At 47.9% G+C, this 19,843-nt stretch overlaps 1 pseudogene; it reads right to left on the bottom strand.

Moving 5' to 3' along the window:
* Positions 1-12,674: 12,674 nt before the first annotated feature.
* On the bottom strand, positions 12,675-13,868 carry LOC119963612 (annotated as a pseudogene).
* Positions 13,869-19,843: the final 5,975 nt, after the last annotated feature.

The following is a 19,843-nucleotide window of genomic DNA, read 5'->3' on the forward strand; positions in this document are numbered from 1 at the left end:
GTGTCTGCGTTGGTTTTCACCCCCCAACCCAAAAATGTGCAGAGTAGGTGGATTGGCCACGCTAAATTGCCCCTTAATTGAAAAAAATAATTGGGTAATCTAAATTTAAAAAAAAAAAATTTTTTTTTTAAAAAAAAAAATTTTTTTTTTTTCCCCTTCTCTGATTGGATGCCCCCATCCAATGGATGCCCGGGGCCAATGCACCGTCGGCCCCCCCCCTCTGCACGCCACTGGGAAGGTGGGACCTCTATAGACAGGATGGTCTACATCTGAACCTGAGGGGCACCAATATCCTGGGGGGGAGATTTGTTAGTGCTCTTTGGGGGGGTTTAAACTAATTCAGCAGGGGCATGGGAACCTGGATTGTAGTTTTGGGGTACGGGAGATGAGAGTATAGAGGTCAGGAGCACAGATTTGCCTTCGCAGGAGGGTGCCAGTGTTCAGAGGTAGGTGTTTGAAGTGTGTCTACTTCAGTGCCAGGAGTATACGAAATAAGGTAGGGGAACTGGCAGACATGGGTTGGTACCATGGACTTCGGAGTGTGTGGCCATTTCAGAGACATGGATAAAGCAGGGACAGGAATGGTTGTTGCAGGTTCCGGGGTTTAGGGGTGTTTAGTAAGCTCAGAGAAGGGGGCAAAAGAGGGGGAGGTGTGGCGCTGCTAGTCAAGGACAGTATACGGTGGCGGAAAGGATGCTAGATGGGGACTCTTCTTCCAAGGTAGTATGAGCTGAGGTTAGAAACAGGAAAGGAGAGGTCACCCTGTTGGAGTTTTCTGTAGGCCACCTAATAGTTCTAGGATGTAGAGGAAAGGATAGCGAAGATTGATTCTGGAAAGAGCGAAAGTAACAGGGTAGTTGTTATGGGAGACATTAACTTTCCAAATATTGACTGGAAAGATACAGTTCGAGTAATTAAGATGGGTCGTTCTGTGTACAATGTGTGCAGGAGGGTTTCCTGACACAATATGTTGACAGGCCAACAAGAGGCGAGGCACATTGGATTTGGTTTGGGTAAATGAACAGGCCAGGTGTTAGATCTGGAGGTAGGTGAGCACTTTGGAGACAGTGACCACAATTCGGTGACCTTTACGTTAGTGATGAAAGGGATAAGTATACCCCGCAGGGCAAGAGTATAGCTGGGGGAAGGGCAATTATGATGCCATTAGACATGACTTAGGATGTGTAGGTTGGAGACGTAGGCTACAAGGGTTGGGCACACTGGATATGTGGAGCTTGTTCAAGGAACAGCTATTGCGTGTTCTTGATAAGTACGTACAGTCAGGCAGGGAGGATGGGGTAGAGCGAGGGAACCGTGGTTTACCAAAGAAGTGGAATCCTCTTGTTAAGAGGAAGAAGGAGGCCTATGTGAAGATGAGGCGTGAAGTTTCAGTTGGGGCGCTTGATAGTTACAAGGAAGCGAGGAAGGATCTAAGGAGAGAGCTAAGACGAGCAAGGAGGGGACATGAAAAGTCTTTGGCAGGGAGGATCAAGGAAAACCAAAAGCTTTCTATAGGTATGTCAGGAATAAAAGATATGACTAGGGTAAGAGTAGGGCCAGTCAAGGACAGTGGTGGGAAGTTGTGTCTGGAGGCTGAGGAGATAAGCGAGATACTAAATGAATAGTTTTCGTCAGTATTCACTCAAGAAAAGATAATGTTGTGGAGGAGAATGCTGAGACCCAGGCTATTAGAATAGATGGCATTGAGGTGCGTAGGAAGAAGTGTTGGCAATTCTGGACAAGGTGAAAATAGATAAGTCCCCGGGGCCTGATGGATTTTCCTAGGATATCTGGGAAGCCAGGGAAGAGATTGCGAGCCTTTGGCTTTGATTTTTATGTCATCATTGGCTACAGGAATAGTGCCAGAGGACTGGAGGGTAGCAAATGTGGTCCCTTTGTTCAAGAAGGGGAAGTAGAGATAACCCCGGTAACTATAGGCCGGTGAGCCTCACGTCTGTTGTGGGTAAAGTCTTGGAGAGGATTATAAGAGATACGATTATAATCATCTAGATAGGAATAATATGATTAGGGATAGTCAGCATGGTTTTGTGAAGGGTAGGTCATGCCTCACAAACCTTATCGAGTTCTTTGAGAAGGTGACTGAACAGGTAGACAAGGGTAGAGCAGTTGATGCGGTGTATATGGATTTCAGTAAAGCGTTTGATAAGGTTCCCCACGGTCGGCTATTGCAGAAAATACGGAGGCATGGGATTCAGGGTGATTTAGAGATGTGGATCAGAAATTTGCTAGTTGAAAGAAGACAGAGGGTGGTGGTTGATGGCAAATGTTCAGAATGGAGTTCAGTTACGAGTGGCGTACCACAAGGATCTGTTCTGGGCCGTTGCTGTTGTCATTTTATAAATGACCTAGAGGAGGGCACAGAAGGTTGGGTGAGTAAATTTGCAGACGACACTAAAGTCGGTGGAGTTGTAGACAGTGTGGAAGGATGTTGCAGGTTACAGAGGGACATAGATAAGCTGCAGAGCTGGGCTAAGAGGTGGCAAATGGCGTTTAATGTAGAGAAGTGTGAGGTGATTCACTTTGGAAAGAATAACAGGAATGCGGAATATTTGGCAAATGGTAAAATTCTTGGCAGTGTGGATGAGCAGAGGGATCTCGGTGTCCATGTACATAGATCCCTGAAAGTTGCCACCCAGGTTGATAGGGTTGTGAAGAAGGCCTATGGTGTGTTGGCCTTTATTGGTAGAGGGATTGAGTTCCGGAGCCATGAGGTCATGTTGCAGCTGTACAAAACTCTGGTACGGCTGCATTTGGAGTATTGCGTACAGTTCTGGTCGCCTCATTATAGGAAGGACGTGGAAGCTTTGGAACGGGTGCAGAGGAGATTTACCAGGATGTTGCCTGGTATGGAGGGAAAATCTTATGAGGAAAGGCTGATGGACTTGAGGTTGTTTTCGTTAGAGAGAAGAAGGTTAAGAGGTGACTTAATAGAGGCATACAAAATGATCAGAGGGTTAGATAGGGGACATAGCCTTAAATTGAGGGGTAATAGATATAGGACAGAGGTCAGAGGTAGGTTTTTTACGCAAAGAGTGGTGAGGCCGTGGAATGCCCTACCTGCAACAGTAGTGAACTCGCCAAAATTGAGGGCATTTAAAAGTTTATTGGATAAGCATATGGATGATAATGGCATAGTGTAGGTTAGATGGCCTTTAGTTTTTGACTTCCCATGTCGGTGCAACATCGTGGGCCGAAGGGCCTGTACTGTGCTGTATCGTTGTATGTTCTATGTTCTATACCTGGGCTAATGGGCAGCTAGTCCTCTGCACCAATGGCAGCTCACACTCCCAGGTACCGTAATACCCCTAGTCATACTACCAGAGGGGGGGGGGGGGGTGTAGTGCTGCTGCCTTCTGGACGTTCAGTCCAGAAAGTGCAGGACAAATCCAACCCAAACAGGTCTGGCAGCACCTGTGGAGAGAGAAGCAGAGTTGCTGTTTCATCCAGTATGGATCTTGTGGTAAACCGCTGTTAGTATATTATATGAATTATGGTAAACTGTTACTGTACTACATGTATTGTGGTAAACCACTACCTGATGGCTCCGCCTCCCCATGGGCTCCATAGAAAGGTGGCTGACTTCCGGCCCTGCCCCAGTTCAGGATCAGAGGCCGAGAAGCTTTCTGTTTAGCTGATTAAAGCCTCCTGTTTTGTTCACTACTCGTCTTGTGATTAATTGATGGCACAGCAATTTAATAAGCTAAACTTTTAAGATGATTTCATCACTCAACCCTGATCGCCTGGAGCTGGACCCACAAGCAGCCGAAGCCACTGCAACATTCGAGCACTGGCTAAGCTGCTTCGAAGCTTACCTCGGATCCTCTACCAACGACGTCACCAGCCTCCAAAAGCTTCAAATACTGAACGCACGGGTGAGTCCGCAAGTTTTCCTTCTGATCAGAGACGCCTCCTCGTATATGGAAGCGATAATGCTGCTGAAGGGACAATACGTAAAGGCAGTAAAAGAGGTGTACGCCAGGCACCTCCTTTCAACGAGGCGACAACGCCCCGGAGAATCACAAGCTGAATTCTTGCGTGCCTTGCGGGTACTTGGCCGGAACTGTGCTTGCCAGGCGGTATCGGCTACCCAACACACGGAGCTGCTGTTCAGAGATGCCTATGTCGCGGGCATTAAATCCAATTACATCCACCAGCGCTTGCTGGAATGGGGTACACTCGGCCTCCCAGAGACAGTGCAGCTCTCAAACTCGCTGGAACATGGAGGCTTACACCACCAACCATGCAGCATCCCCGTGGGCGCCGCCATCATCCGATTTGAGTCCGGCGCAAGCCTGTGCTACGTAGCCGCCTGCCAACGCCGGAAGCCCGAAATGCTGCTTTTGCAGCCAGGGTAAGCACCCCAGACAACGTTGCCCTGCTCAGAATGCGATTTGCAACGGGTGTAGGAGGAAGGTCAGTTCGCCAAAGTCTGCTTGACCCGACCTGTCCCTAAGGTTCCTAGGCACAGCAGCGCTGCCTGTAGCCTACCGGGGCTGCCCCCCCGCTGCCGCGCCACCCACCATGTGTGACCCGTGGGCGCCGTCATCTTTACTGCCACATGCCATGTGCGACCCGTGGGGGCCGCCATCTTCGCCTCCATCTTTGATTTCATCCGCCACGCGCAACGCCATCTTTGACGTTGCCTTCGATGCAACCTGCCACGTGTGACCCATGGGAGCCGCCACCTTGGGACCACTCCGAAGCCTCCTGGGACCCTGCTCACCCGGTCGTATGCTGGCCACCGCTACCTCCGACCGGCCTACCCATCACCTTCCGAAGCTCGCCTGCATCTAACAAAATCCATGATGGCCGTCTGAATCAACGGGCACGAGACGGCCTGCCTCTTCGACTCCGGGAGCACAGACAGCTTTATCCACCCAGATACGGTAGGGCGCTGCTCCCTCCCAATTTTACCCATGACCCAGAAAATATCCCTGGCTTCCGGATCACATTCCGTAGAAATCCGGGAGTCGCTACCCTTTGGTACAAGGCGTAGAGTACACTAACTTTTAGCTCTACGTCCTCCACCATCTCTGCGCTGCCCTATCACTGGGGCTCGACATTCAGTGCCACCTCCAAAGCCTTACCTTAAAGTTCGCTGGACCCCTGCTCCCCCCCTCACCGCCTGTAGCCTCGCGACCCTTAAGGTCGCCCCACCCTCGCTCTTCGATAACCTCACCCTGGACTGTAAGCCCGTCGCCACGAGGAGCAGACGAACAGTGCCCAGGACAGGGCCTTTATCCTATGAGAGGGGATCATTGAGGCTAGTAACAGCCCCTGGAGAGCCCAAGTGGTGGTTGTCAAGACTGGGGAGAAGCAGCGGCAGGCCGTAGCCTACAGTCAGACCATGAAATGAAAATTGCTTATTGTCACGAGTAGGCTTCAATGAAGTTACTGTGAAAAGCCCCTAGTTGCCACATTCCCGCGCCTGTCCGGGGAGGCTCAGCATCTCAGCATCGACTTCAAAGGGCCCCTCCCCTCCACTGATCATAACGTGTACTTCCTCAACGTTGTTGACGAGTACTCACGATTCCCCTTTGCCATCCGATGCCCTGACATGACCTCTGCCACTGTCATCAAGGCCCTGCACAATCTCTTCACCTTGTTCAGTTTCCCCACCTACATACATAGCGATCGAGGTTCCTCCTTCATGAGCGACGAGTTGCGTCAGTTCCTGCTTAGCAAGGGCATCGCCTCAAGTAGGACGACCAGCTACAACCCACGGGGCAACGGACAGGTGGAGAGGGAGAACGCGACGGTCTGGAAGGCCGTCCTTCTGGCCCTACGGTCGAGAATTCTCCCAGCCTCCTGCTGGCAGGAGATCCTTCCCGATGCGCTCCACTCCATCTGGTCGCTCCTGCGCACTGCTACCAATGAGACCCCTCACGAATGTGTTTGCCTTCCCGAGGAAGTCCACCTCCGGGGTCTCGCTCCCGTCCTGGCTGACAGTCCCAGGGCCTGTCCTCCTCCGGAAGCATGCGAGGAGTAATAAATCGGATCCCCTCGTTGAGAAGGTCCTTCTCCTCCATGCCAACCCACAATATGCCTACAATTTTTAGAGAATCTGGATCTAAATTTATAGAAAGTTAGCCTCATGGTGACCATGATATAACCGTGACACGAGGAAAGATTATTTCACACAGTCAATGATTAAGATCTGGATAACACTGCCTAAGAATATTTTGTTTATTAAACAGTCAACAGTATCAAAGATTTGAAAATCAAATACGTAACATTCCACATATCAGACTAACCATCAAACAAGGAAATGCCACAGTTCCATATTGGTACTAATGCAAAGCTATATCAGCTCATTTTCACACAAAACAAAACACACAATATCACCCCTCACAGGTTCCTCAACAGAAATAGGAGAACGTGTTTTGTCCAGAACGTTATGGCGGAAATGATCTGTCCATTAATATGTGACGTGTTCCACCAATCAGTGCCATTCTTCATCCAGGAGCCGCTGCTGTGCAGGCCCCTGCCACACGGCCCAATCTCACCGGAACCAAATCCTGGCATCCACAAATTCCACTGGCGCTTAAGGTGCAGTGTCGTGGAGCCATGTTCCATTGAAGCTCTCAAAATGTAATTAGACTTATCTGAAAAGGAAAGTTGTGCAGGGTCACGGAGAGGAGGCAAAAGAATGGCAGAAGGTGAGTTGTTCATTCGGACAGCGGGGACAGACTCAATGGGCTGAGTGGACTCCGGCGCTGCAACAATTCTCTGACAACTATCATCGATTGTTGTTCAAACCTGTTTCGCTAACATCGTTTCGGGGGGTTGGAAATCTGCCATCCTTGGGTGGCCTGGCCTCCACGTCACTCCAACAATGATGGCAATGTGGTTGACTCTTAACTGCCATCTGAAATGCCCAAAAAAGCCACTCAATTAAAGAGCAGTTAAAGATGGATAAAAAATGCTGGCCTTGCCAAGACACCCCACATCCCATCAAAAAAGGAAATACACAGTAGTGCCTTGTACCTCATAGAGGGAGGCGGTGGCGTAGTGGTATTGTCACTGGACTAGTGATCCAGATGGAGGCCCAGTCATGCAACTTCAGTAGCTTGGAATCTTCTCTGATCCGCGGCCAAATTGTATCAAATGATAAGCTACATGAGAGGTTGCTGCGGGAAGAAGATTTGATATTGGAACAAGCAATAAAGATTTGCCAGACAAGCGAGGTAGCTGCACAGCAAATCAGCACGCTTTGCTTGAAAAATGTTTGTGCCAACAAAGAGGAAGACACCAGCGGCATTAGTGCTGTGACTCACGAAGAAACGTGGTCTCAGGGCAGGCGGCCATTTTAAGTGGCCGACAGGAGCCGCCATCTTGTGCCCAAGGTGCGCAGGGTTACGATCGACATGGCCCATGGCAATGTCCGGCCTTTGGATAAGTCTGTTCCAGGTGCGGCCATGTTGGGCATTTTGTGAATTATTGTTTTGCGTATCCTACAATGAAAATGAAATGAAAATCGCTTATTGTCATGAGTAGGCTTCAATGAAGTTACCGTGAAAAGCCCCTAGTCACCACATTCCGGCGCCTGTTCAGGGAGGCTGGTACGGGAATTGAACCGTGCTGCCGGTCTGCCTGGGTCTGCTTTAAAAGCCAGCGATTTAGCCCATGTGCTAAACCAGCCCCACGGACCAATCGTAACTTAACCAATGGACCGTATAAGATCAGTAAATGTGGTTGATGAGATACCTCCAGACGAACAGTTTTTTAGAACAGTACAGCACAGAACAGGCCCTTCGGCCCTCAATGTTGTGCCGAGCAATGATCACCCTACACAAGCCCACGTATCCACCCTATACCAGTAACCCAACAACCCCCATTAACATTATTTTTTAGGACACTAAGGGCAATTTAGCATGGCCAATCCACCTAACCCGCACATCTTTGGACTGTGGGAGGAAACCGGAGCATCCGGAGGAAACCCACGCACACACGGGGAGGACGTGCAGACTCCGCACAGACAGTGACCCAGCCGGGAATCGAACCTGGGACCCTGGAGCTGTGAAGCATTGATGCTAACCACCATGCTACCATGCTGCCCATGAATCTTCATCAATCTCATTGCAACCAAGGACCAGAAGAATCTGACCAAAAAACGATGAAGGCACAATTTCAAAAAAGAACAAAACTGGTAAGAACTTGCTGGAAACCATCAAAACCAGATGAAAATCGATGGTGTTCGAAATAACTCATTGTTACGATGTGACCTTGACAGTAAAATAATAATAATAATCACCTATTGTCAAAAGTAGGCTTCAATGAAGTTACTGTGAAAAGCCCCTAGTCGCCACATTCGGGAAGTCTGGTATGGGAATTGAACCCACGCTGCTAGCCTTGTTCTGCATTATAAGGTTCTGTGTAGCCCACTGTGCTAAACCAGTCCCTAAGGGCAAACCTCCTCAGTCGGTCTGCTTTGCACAAGCTGAACACGCAGATGAAAGTCACTGATCATCCGGGAATGAGGGTATATTCCGGTACAAAAAAGATGGCGACTTTCGGTGAATATGAACTTGAGCTCTCCATGGGCAACATGAGGTACATGTTACTGTTTTATACTGTGGACATGGACATTGAATCCCTCTAAGGAACGGATTAATGTGAATCCCTGAACTTAGTTGAACGACTGTGTGTCCCAGAGGATGGGTGGCCAGCTGAATATTCCTGATCCCCACAAGATATCATAATGTGCACATTTGATCAGGATTCAGAAGAAATCCAGACGGAGGACGACAATTCAGACAAAGAGCTGGAAGAGCCAGAGAGCACTCCGCAGTTCTGGTTATCAGTCTTCAAGAATCTCTATGTTCTCAGTGGCATGATACAGGAGCATAGGGCAGCACAGTGGCCTAGTGGTTAGCGCAGCTGCCTCACGGCGCTGAGGTCAGTCCGCCTCAGTTGCCCTTCCCAATGTTGCCCCCAGCGTGAACTGCCCCGCATATTGCTGCTCCCTCTGGTTTCTCGCTTGCCCTTGGGCCCCATACTCCGCAGCTATGCCCCTTGTATCCCATGGTCATTTTATCTGGCTTTTGCACTCCTTCCTCCCCTCACCTCCTATCCCTTCCTCTCCCCCCCCCCCCCCCCCTTCCCGTTCCTTTACGCTCCATGTCTCTTCTCACCTCGCTCCAACATTCTCCTCCCCCTCCCCCCATCACCCTTCTGGCTACTGGCTATGAACAGGTCTTGGAACAAGTTGGTGAATGGCCTCCATGTTCTGTGGAAGCCCTCTTCTGACCCACGAATGGCGAATTTTATCTTCTCCTGTTGGAGGAATTCCGACAGGTTGAACAGCCAGTCTGCAGACTTGGATGGTGCTGCTGATCGCCAGTCGTGCAGGATCTTTTGACAGGCAATTAGGGAGGCAAAGACTAGGGCATCCCCATAAAGAGTTCTGCCTGGTCTGAGACCACGAAGATCGCCACTCTTGGGCTTGGCCCCACCCTCACCCCCACAACCTTGGACATTGCCTTACTAGGTCACCCACGACCAGTGCTTCCTCAACTAATGACTGTCCTGACCTCTGGGGTTACATCATTTCCCTTTGTCATTGTTCCCTTTAGGTAGTTGGAACCTCTCTGTGAGCTCCTCCAGGGTCCCTAATCAGTCGTCCGTGTACATGTCGCTTTATTCATCTGAGGAAGGAGCTGCACTCTGAAAGCTAGTGATTCAAAACAAACCTGTTGGACTTTAACCTGGTGTTATAAGACTTCTTACATAGAATCCACTGCTTGGAGACAGGCGCTTCAACCCAAACTGGTTCATGCCAACCAAAAAGCCTATCCAAGCTAACCCCTTTTACCTGCATTTGACCCATATCCCTCTAAACCATCCCTATCCGTGTATCCAACTGCCTTTTAAATGTTGTCAATATCCATGTCCCAACCACTTCCTCTGGCAGCTTATTCCACCCTCTGTGTAAAAATGCTCCTCAGGTTCCCATTCATTCTTTCCCCTCTTAACATAAACCTATGCCCTCTAGTTCTCAATTCCCCAATCCTGGGAAAAGGACTGAGTGCATTCAGCCTATCCATGCCTCTCATGATCTTCTACACCTCTATAAGATCACCCCGCAGTCTCCTACACTCCAAAGACAAAAGTCCTAGCCTGCTCAACCTCTGCCTATAATTCAGTCCCTTGAATCCTGGCAACGTCCTTGTAAATCTCTTCTGCACTCTCTCCAGTTTAATAACATCTTTCCTAAAGCAAGGTGACCAAACTGAACACAATACTCCAGGTGCGGCCTCACCAACATCCTGGACAATTGCAACATAACTTCCCAACTTCTATACTCAATGCCCTGACTGATGAAGACCAGCATGCCAAAACCTTCTTCACTGCCCTATCTACCTGTGAATCCACCTTTAGAGAACCGTGAACTCTGAACTCTGTTCCACGATACTCCCTAAGGTCCTACCATTCACTGTCAAAGTCCTACCTTGAATTGACTTTCCAAAATGCAACACCTCACACTTATCTGTATTGAACTCCATTTGCCATTTCTTGAACTACTTGCCCAGCTGATCAAGATCCTGCTGCAATATTTGATAACCTTCCAAACTGTCTACAATATCACCTATTTTAGTGTCATCTGCAAACTTACCAATCATGCCTTGTACATTTTCATCCAAATGGTTGATATAGCACTGACCCCTGAGGCACACCGCTAGTCGCCGGCCTCCAATCTTTTTTTTTATAAATTTAGAGAACCCAATCATTTTTCCAATTAAGGGGCAATTTAGCGTGGCCAATCCACCTAGCTTGCACGTTTTTGGGTTGTGGGGGCGAAACCCACGCAGACACGGGGAGAACGTGCAAACTCCACACGGACAGTGACCCAGAGCCGGGATCGAACCTGGGACCTCAGCGCCGTGAGGCGGTTGTGCTAACCACTAGGCCACCGTGCTGCCCTAGCCGGCCTCCAATCTGACAAGCATCTTTCCACCATTACCCTCTGCTTCTGACAATCAAGCCAATTGTATATAAATTTGCCAGCTCTCCCTGGATTCCATGTGACCTAACCTTCCAGAGCAGCCTACCATGTGGTACTTTATCAAAGGCCTTACTGAAGTCCATAAAGACTATATCTGCCGCCCTGCCCTCATCACCTCCCTGATCACTTCATCAAAGAATACTAACACATTTTTAAGGCATGATCTCCCATGCACAAAGCCGCGCTGACTACTCCTAATCAAACCCTGTCTTTCCAAATGCATGTATACCTTATCCCTCAGCATCCTCTCTAGTAATTTAACCATCACAGATGTCTGTCTTACCAATCCATAATTCCCATGGTTTTCTTTTGAAGCGATGCTTCCTACTCCGTGTGTGTTCTTATATGTTTGCCTCATTGCCGATGCTTGTGCCTTCACTGTCGTGGCTGCCACCCGGTCATAGAGTCATAGAATCTACAGAGCAGAAGTAGGCCATTCGGCCCATCAAGTCTGCACCGGCCCTTGGAAAGAGCACCCGACCCAAGCCCATACCTCCACATAACCCCGTAACCCCGCATAACCTTTTTGAACACAAAGGGCAATTCTGCATGTCCAATCCACCTAACCTGCACATCTTTGGACTGTGGGATGAAACCGGAGCACCCGGAGGAAACCCACGCAGCCACGGGGGAGAACGTGCAGACTCTACACAGTGACCGAAGCGGGAATCGAACTTGGGACCCTGGAGCTGCGAAGCAACAGTGCTAACCACTGTGCTACCGTGCTGCCCAATTGTGATCTCGACTCTTCTCTTACCCTTCATTCTCTTTTTTACAATCAGCTCTTTTCTTCTCCTTTTCTTCATAGATTTAGTCATCCATCATCCATGATGTTGGTGCGGTTCACACTCACATCTGCCTGTGCACATAGAGCATCATTCTTGCTGCTGGTCTCGGCCAAGGAATTGGCTTCTTTTGGACCCCCCTGCTGCAATGGCTGCTTCTGGATCTTTTGCTATAGTAGCTGCTTTTGGGTCATCTGCTGTAGTAGCAGTTGCTGGATCTGCTGGTGTGAAAGTTGTTCCTGGCTCTTCTGCCGCATTTGCTGGATTGAAGAGCTTTGGCCTGGTGCTGGCGCTCAAACGCGGAGCTGCATGCCCATCACCTGGTGAGGCATCCAATGTCTGCCTACTTTTGGACGCTTTCGCAGTTGCAGGCAAGTTTGCGACTTCAGGAATGATCTGCAAACCCTTGCATTCCGATATCTTAGCTGGATCAATGTTCCCAACATTAGGCATTACTTAATAATAATAATATAATAATCGCTTATTGTCGCAAGTAGGTTTCAATGAAGTTACTGTGAAAAGACCCTAGTCGCTACATTCCGGTGCCTGTTCGGGGAGGCCGGTACGGGAATTGAACCTGCGCTGCTGGCATGGTTCTGCATTACAAGGCAGCTGTTTAGCCCACTGTGCTGAACCAGCCCCTACTTCATCACTTCATATTCTAGTCTCAATTCGTGGCTCATGGCTAACGATACATGTTTCATTTGCTGTTGTATAACTGCACAAAATTGTATCCACCTATTCTTGCTGCAAGTTTTTTGATGTACTGGCCTCGAGAACTTGGGAATTCACTGCAGGAACTATGGATAAGTTATTGTGCTTCTCTGGAGCCAAGTTCTCCAAACTGGGGATTATTTCTTCAGTTACCAGTTGGCTTTTGCAGTCCATTTGCTCTCAGCTAATTTGTTTGCCGTTGCAATCTGGCTTTCAACCTCGGCGCACTCCATTTTGGACCTTACACATGCATCGTTGTCCTGCGCAGATTGGAAGCCACTTGTTATCACCTCGTCACTAATGCCAAATAAAGCAGGTTTACCTTTATGGTTTTCCTCTTCTGGCTCATCATCTGCTTCTTCACTTTTCTCATCGTAATCGTCGTCATTGTAATGATCATCATCGTAATCTTCATTGTCGTAATCCTCAACATCGTAATCATCATCGTCGTAATCTTCCTCATCATAATCTTCATCATCGTCTGCAATAGCTTTTCCTGTGATGTGTAATACTGCTCGTGGAATTATGTGTTCCTGCAAGAAGTGACCAATTTCAAAGTCAGCAGCCAGTCTTGCTGCCGAACCATCATCCAATTCCCCATCCTCTGGAACTGCAGGAAGACTAAACAAATTGAAAAACGAGTCATTTGGTACAGTGTTCGTAACTGTTCCACCAGTGCACTAACCCTTATGCATCCACTTTGTTTTAATGGTCTTGATTGTGACTTTTGTTTCTTCCTTCCAGTTGCTCTGGCACCCTGTGCATTCAATGATTTCTGGTTCCTTAAAGAAGAAAAAATGTAGCTCATCAGGCTGTGACTCCATCTTGTATGTTTTAGACAGTGCTTCATTTGTGAAATATTCATTTGGCTCAAACTTAAACTCCAGAGTAAAACTCATTGGCTGCCCCATAAACCATGGCTGGTTTAGCTCACTGAGCTAAATCGCTGGCTTTTAAAGCAGATCAAGCAGGCCAGCAGCACGGTTCAATTCCCGTACCAGCCTCCCTGGACAGGCGCCGGAATGTGGTGACTAGGGGCTTTTCACAGTAACTTCATTGAAGCCTACTCGTGACAATAAGCGATTTTCATTTCATTTCATTTTCATTCCTGAAATTCTCACCTCTAAGTCTTCTAAATTCTTTAAGGTGGGCTCATCATGCTCCTGTATCATGTCACTGAACACATCCACATTCTTGAAGACTGTTAACCAGAAGTCTTGAACTCCTATCGGCTCCTCCATCTCTTTATCTGGTGTCCCTTCCTCTGCCTTGGCTTTTGCTTTTATCTCACTGGATAGCTGTGCCACCTCATCTTGTTGCCATTTGCAATCACCCTTTGACATAGCTTTCTGGAAGCCGCTCAACTAGGTTCAGTGCCTCACACACTTCCGCTCCTTTGATGGACACTTGTTCCGTGTCCACAATGTAAAATGTTATGGTGTGACTTCTGTTGTGTACCCATGCTTTGAGCTCACATGCATTGAGCATGGCAATCTCCTTCCCATTGTAGTTTCTCAGCAGTTTTGTTGAGTTGACTCTCAGCCTGCTCAAATCTGACAAACCAATAAGGTTGGCCCTCACTCCCATGCCGAGCATGCATTTAAATGAAGTGCAATTGATCATCAATGGAATTGTCCATCTGTCTATCAGAGTCAACATCACCATAACTATTGCTGCAACTGGTATGTAGGACTTTGTCACTTTGCATATTCGGACTCATTGTGCCTGCAATCAAAATCAGATCAACAAAGAACAGGTCTTCAATGCACATCTGATCAACCACACTGACTGATTCCGTTTGGTCCCCAGTCGGATGTGAGAAACCTTGCCTTGCAAAATGATTTATTCTGCCAAACTTGGACCACACCTTCCCAAATGCTGGGCATTGTCGTGGCCCATGTAGAGTGCCGCATCGCTGGCACAAAATGGCAGAGCTAATGGCAGATCCGGTCGACCATTTAAATTGGGAGCACATTTCTTATTTGAATGCATCCCCAAGCTTATGGCGCTGGCGTCTTCTTCCACATTCCAGGAAAGGAGAGGTCACCCTGTTAGGGGTTTTCTATAGGCCTCCAAAAAGTTCCAGAGATATAGAGGAAAGGATTGCAAAGATGATTCTGGATAGGAGCAAAAGTAACAGGGTATTTGTTATGGAGAACTTTAACTTTCCAAATATTGACTAGAAACGCTATAGTTCAAGTACTTTAGATGGATCCATTTATGTCCAATGTGTGCAGGAGGGCTTCCTGACCTAGTATGTAGATAGGCCAACGAGAGGCGAGGCCATATTGGATTTGGTACTGGGTAATGAACCAGGACAGGTGTTAGATTTGGAGGTAGGTGAGCACTTTGGTGACCACAATTTGATTACGTTTACTTTAGCGATGGAAAGGGATAGGTATATACCGCAGGGCAAGAGTCATATCTGGGGGAAAGGCAATTATGATGCGATGAGGCAAGACTTAGGATGCATCAGATGGAGAGGAAAACTGCAGGGGATGGGCACAGTGGAAATGTGGAGCATGTTCAAGGGACAGCTACTGTGTGTCCTTGATAAGTATGTACCTGTCAGGCAGGGAGGAAGTGGTCGAGCGAGGGAACCGTGGTTTACTAAAGCAGTTGAAACACTTGTCAAGAGTAAGAAGGAGGCTTATGTAAAGATGAGATGTGAAGGTTCAGTTAGGGCGCTCGAGAGTTACACATTAGCTAGGAAGGATTTAAAGAGAGAGCTAAGAAGAGCCAGGAGGGGACATGAGAAGTCTTTGGCAGGTAGGATCGAGGATAACCCTAAAGCTTTCTATAGATATGTCAGGAATAAAAGAATGACTAGGGTAAGAGTAGGGCCAGTCAAGGACAGTAGTGGGAAGTTGTCCATGGAGTCCGAGGAGATAGGAGAGGTGCTAAATGAATATTTTTTGTCAGTATTCACACAGGAAAAAGACAATGTTGTCAAGGAGAATACTGTGATACAGGCTACTAGACTAGAAGGGCTTGAGGTTCATAAGGAGGAGGTGTTAGCAATTCTGGAAAATGTTAAAATAGATAAGTCTCCTGGGCCGGATGGGATTTATCCTAGGATTCTCTGGGAAGCTAGGGAGGAGATTGCTGAGCCTTTGGCTTTGATCTTTAAGTCATCTTTGTCTACAGGAATAGTGCCAGAAGACTGGAGTATAGCAAATGTTGTCCCCTTGTTCAAGAAAGGGAGTAGAGACAACCCCGGTAACTATAGACTAGTGAGCCTTACTTCTGTTGTGGCCAAAGTATTGGAAAGGTTTATAAGAGAGAGGATGTATAATCATCTGGAAAGGAATAATTTGATTAGAGATAGTCAACATGGTTTTGTGAAGGGTAGGTTGTGCCTCACAAACCTTATTGAGTTCTTTGAGAAGGTGACCAAACAGGTGGATGAGGGTAAAGCAGTTGATGTGGTGCATGTGGGTTTTAGTAAAGCGTTTGATAAGTTTCCCCATGGTAGGCTATTGCAGAAAATACGGAGGCATGGGATTCAGGGTGATTTAGAAGTTTGGATCAGAGATTGGCTAGCTGGAAGAAGACAAAGGGTGGTGGTTGATGGGAAATATTCAGACTGGAGTCCAGTTACGAGTGGTGTACCACAAGGATCTGTTTTGGGGCCACTGCTGTTTGTCATTTTTATAAATGACCTGGAGGAGGGCATAGAAGGATGGGTGAGTAAATTTACAGATGACACTAAAGTCGGTGGAGTTGTGGACAGTGCGGAAGGATGTTACAAGTTACAGAGGGACATAGATAAGCTGCAGAGCTGGGCTGACAGGTGGCAAATGAAGTTTAATGCAGAAAAGTGTGAGGTGATTCATTTTGGAAGGAATAACAGGAAGACTGGGCTAATGGTAAGATTCTTGGAAGTGTGGATGAGCAGAGAGATCTCGGTGTCCATGTCCATAGATCCCTGAAAGTTGCCACCCAGGTTGAGAGGGTTGTTAAGAAGGCGTACGGTGTGTTCGCTTTTATTGGTAGAGGGATTGATTTTCGGAGCCATGAGGTCATGTTGCATTTGTACAAAACTCTGGTGCGGCCACATTTGGAGTATTGCAGTTCTGGTCGCCGCATTGTAGGAAGGATATGGAAGCATTGGAAAGGGTGCAGAGGAGATTTACCAGGATGTTGCCTGGTATGGAGGGAAGATCTTATGAGGAAAGGCTGAGGGACTTAAGGCTGTTTTCGTTAGAGAGAAGAAGGTTAAGAGGTGACTTAATTGAGGCATACAAGATGATCAGAGGATTAGATAGGTTGGACAGTGAGAGCCTTTTTCCTCGGTTGGTGATGTCTAGCACGAGGGGACATAGCTTTAAATTGAGGGGAGATAGATATAGGACAGTTGTCAGAGGTAGGTTCTTTACTCAGAGAGTAGTAAGGGCGTGGAATGCCCTGCCTGCAACAGTAGTGGACTCGCCAACACTAAACGCATTCAAATGGTCACTGGATAGGCATATGGACGATAAGGGAATAGTGTAGATGGGCTTTAGAGGAGTTTCACAGGTTGGCGCAACATCGAGGGCCGAAGGGCCTGTACTGCGCTGTAATGTTCTATGTTCTATTGGTGGCCAAATGTTTCAGGTTGGGCGTACTAATCTGCTGTGCAGCTAGCTTGCCCGCATTACAAATCTTGATAGCATTGTCTAACTGAAGGTCTTCTTCCCTCAATAGCCTCTCACATTCAACATTCCAACACTATCTGATTGCGGATCATCGACGACTTTAAAGTACTGAAATTGCACGACTCCGCCTTCAACCGCAAGTCAGTTAGAAAATTAGCGGAAGATTCTCCTGCCTTCTGAGTGCGCGTGTGAAGGATATAACATTCGTATATAATGTTTTTCTTCGGGAAACAATGCCGATCAAAGTATTTAATTACTTCACCAAAGCTCTTGCTTTCTGCTTCGCTGTCGAAAACGAAGGTATCATAAATTTCTATGGCTTGAGGACCTGGTACCGTGAGCAGCAACTCAAAAGCCTCGGGGCTTTTCACAGTAACTTAATTGAAGCCTACTTGTGACAATAAGCGATTATTATTATTATTATTATATATTCCTCTCGTCGGGCTGTGTCTGCCGGCCATGGTCTGCAACATAGAGTCTGAACTGCTGTGTAAAAATGCGCCAAATTTCCATCTACATTACCGGTGACGAAGCTGGTGGGGAGCCTTCAGACCTTCCATCTCTAACTTCACAGTCTTTCCGTGCATTGAGTTCCAGTTGCCAGTACTTTACCAGATAGGTGGATGAATTTTCTTTTTCCTGTCCTTGATCTGTTTCATCCCATATTCTCCATAGTTATCTTCAATCGTTTAACACTCTTGGTACCATGTTATGTTCTGGGTTGTGGCCATGGTAATGATGCAGACAACATCTAGTTATTTGACTAGCAATATAGTTTATTAATGAAGTGAGCACGTGGAAAGGTAACTGACAAACTATCATACAGGTGGTAACAAATAATTGTACTCTCCTGGAACTACTTCTCATGCGACTGACTTCTAGTTCGACTTACCACCAACTGCTGGATCTGTAGAGGTGCATGGTGGATCTCTATCGCCACCTGATGGTTGGAGGTCATACAGACAAGTATATACATTAATATGTATATCATCACAGCTTTTACTCTTCTTCCAGGTCCTCCAACCTCGCAAACCTGCTCCCTATAAACAGGTCACCAAATTGCTCGACCCCACAAAATCTCATGTCCAAACTCTCCGGCACAACCTATGGTTGTTGCAGATCGGTGCCCACACCGAGGCACCTCCAATCCCAAATGCTGCCTCCAGTGCACACACACTGAATGCCGACAGCACCAGGGCTCATGGAGTACCTGACTGGTGAGAATGGCAGAGGCGCTGACAACAAAGCCCTTTAACTCGTTCCTCTACATGATGCTGCCTCCCCCATGTCCCATTTCTTAACTATGCCGCTGCCCAGCAGTAGTTCATCATGTTCGGCAGCGCCAGCACCCCTCCTCCCCGGCCCCTTGTGTTACCCATTCCCCCCCTATGTCCCCCATGATGTCTATTCCCCCTTCCCCTATGTGTTCCCTTCCCTATTTCCCCATTTGCATTCCCCGTTCCTGCCTCTGTGATTCCGTCCCCTCCCCCCTCCCCTGCCCGCCGCCCCCCCCCCCCCCCTTTGCTGGGAGGTACGCCGCGGCCCCCCTTGTTCTCATACTTTCTGCACTAGCTTTCCCCGCTAGTGTGGTGGCCCGACTCCCGGGCTGATCTTACCCCTTTCCTGTGCCCACTAGATTGGTGTTCTCTCTACACCCTCTCCAGTGCCCCACTGCCTCTCCCTTTCTTGTGTTTCAACACTTCTGTTTAGAACGAGGCAGTACTGTCCCGTGCAAACATGGAACAAGTCCATCATAGTTTTGTTTCTTTCTCCTTTTTTCCCCCTCCTCTGTTTTGCCCTCAGCGCTGTCTCGGCTGCCCCTTGTTCAGGCCGTTAACTTGCATGAACCCGTCCAACCCCACCAGGGCATTGAAATAATGTTCTTTATTTTGGAATGTGACCCAGAGCCTGGCTGGGAACAACATTCCAAACTTAACTCCAATCCTGTACAGGGCTGATTTCGCCTGGTTGATTTCGGCTCTGCACTTTGCCAGGTCTGCCCCGATGTGCTGGTAGATTCGGATTCTGTGTCTTCCCAGTGTCTCACCTTTGTCTGCCAATTCCAAATTGCAACGTGTCCAAGTTTGCAGATGACACTAAGATGAGTGGTAAAGCAAAAAATGCAGAGGATACCGGAAGTCTGCAGAGGGATTTGGCTAGGTTAATTGAATGGGCTAGGGTCTGTCAGATGGAATACAATGTTGACAAATGTGAGGTTATCCATTTTGGTAGGAATAACAGCAAAAGGGATTATTATTTAAATGATAAAATATTAAAACATGCTGCTGTGCAGAGAGACCTGGGTGTGCTAGTGCATGAGTCGCAAAAAGTTGGCTTACAGGTGCAACAGGTGATTAAGAAGGCGAATGGAGTTTTGTTCTTCATTGCTAGAGGAATGGAGTTTAAGACTAGGGAGGTTATGCTGCAATTGTATCAAGTGTTAGTGAGGCCACACCTGGAGTATTGTGTTCAGTTTTGGTCTCCTTACCTGAGAAAGGACGTACTGGCACTGGAGGGTGTGCAGAGGAGATTCACTAGGTTAATCCCAGATCTGAAGGGGTTGGATTACGAGGCGAGGTTGAGTAGACTGGGACTGTACTCGTTGGAACTTCGAAGGATGCGGGGCGGCGGGGGGTGGGGGGTGGGGGGGAGGGGGGGATTCTAATAGAAACATATAAAAT

Source organism: Scyliorhinus canicula, chromosome 3 (assembly GCF_902713615.1).
Source record: "Scyliorhinus canicula chromosome 3, sScyCan1.1, whole genome shotgun sequence".
NCBI lineage: Eukaryota > Metazoa > Chordata > Chondrichthyes > Carcharhiniformes > Scyliorhinidae > Scyliorhinus > Scyliorhinus canicula.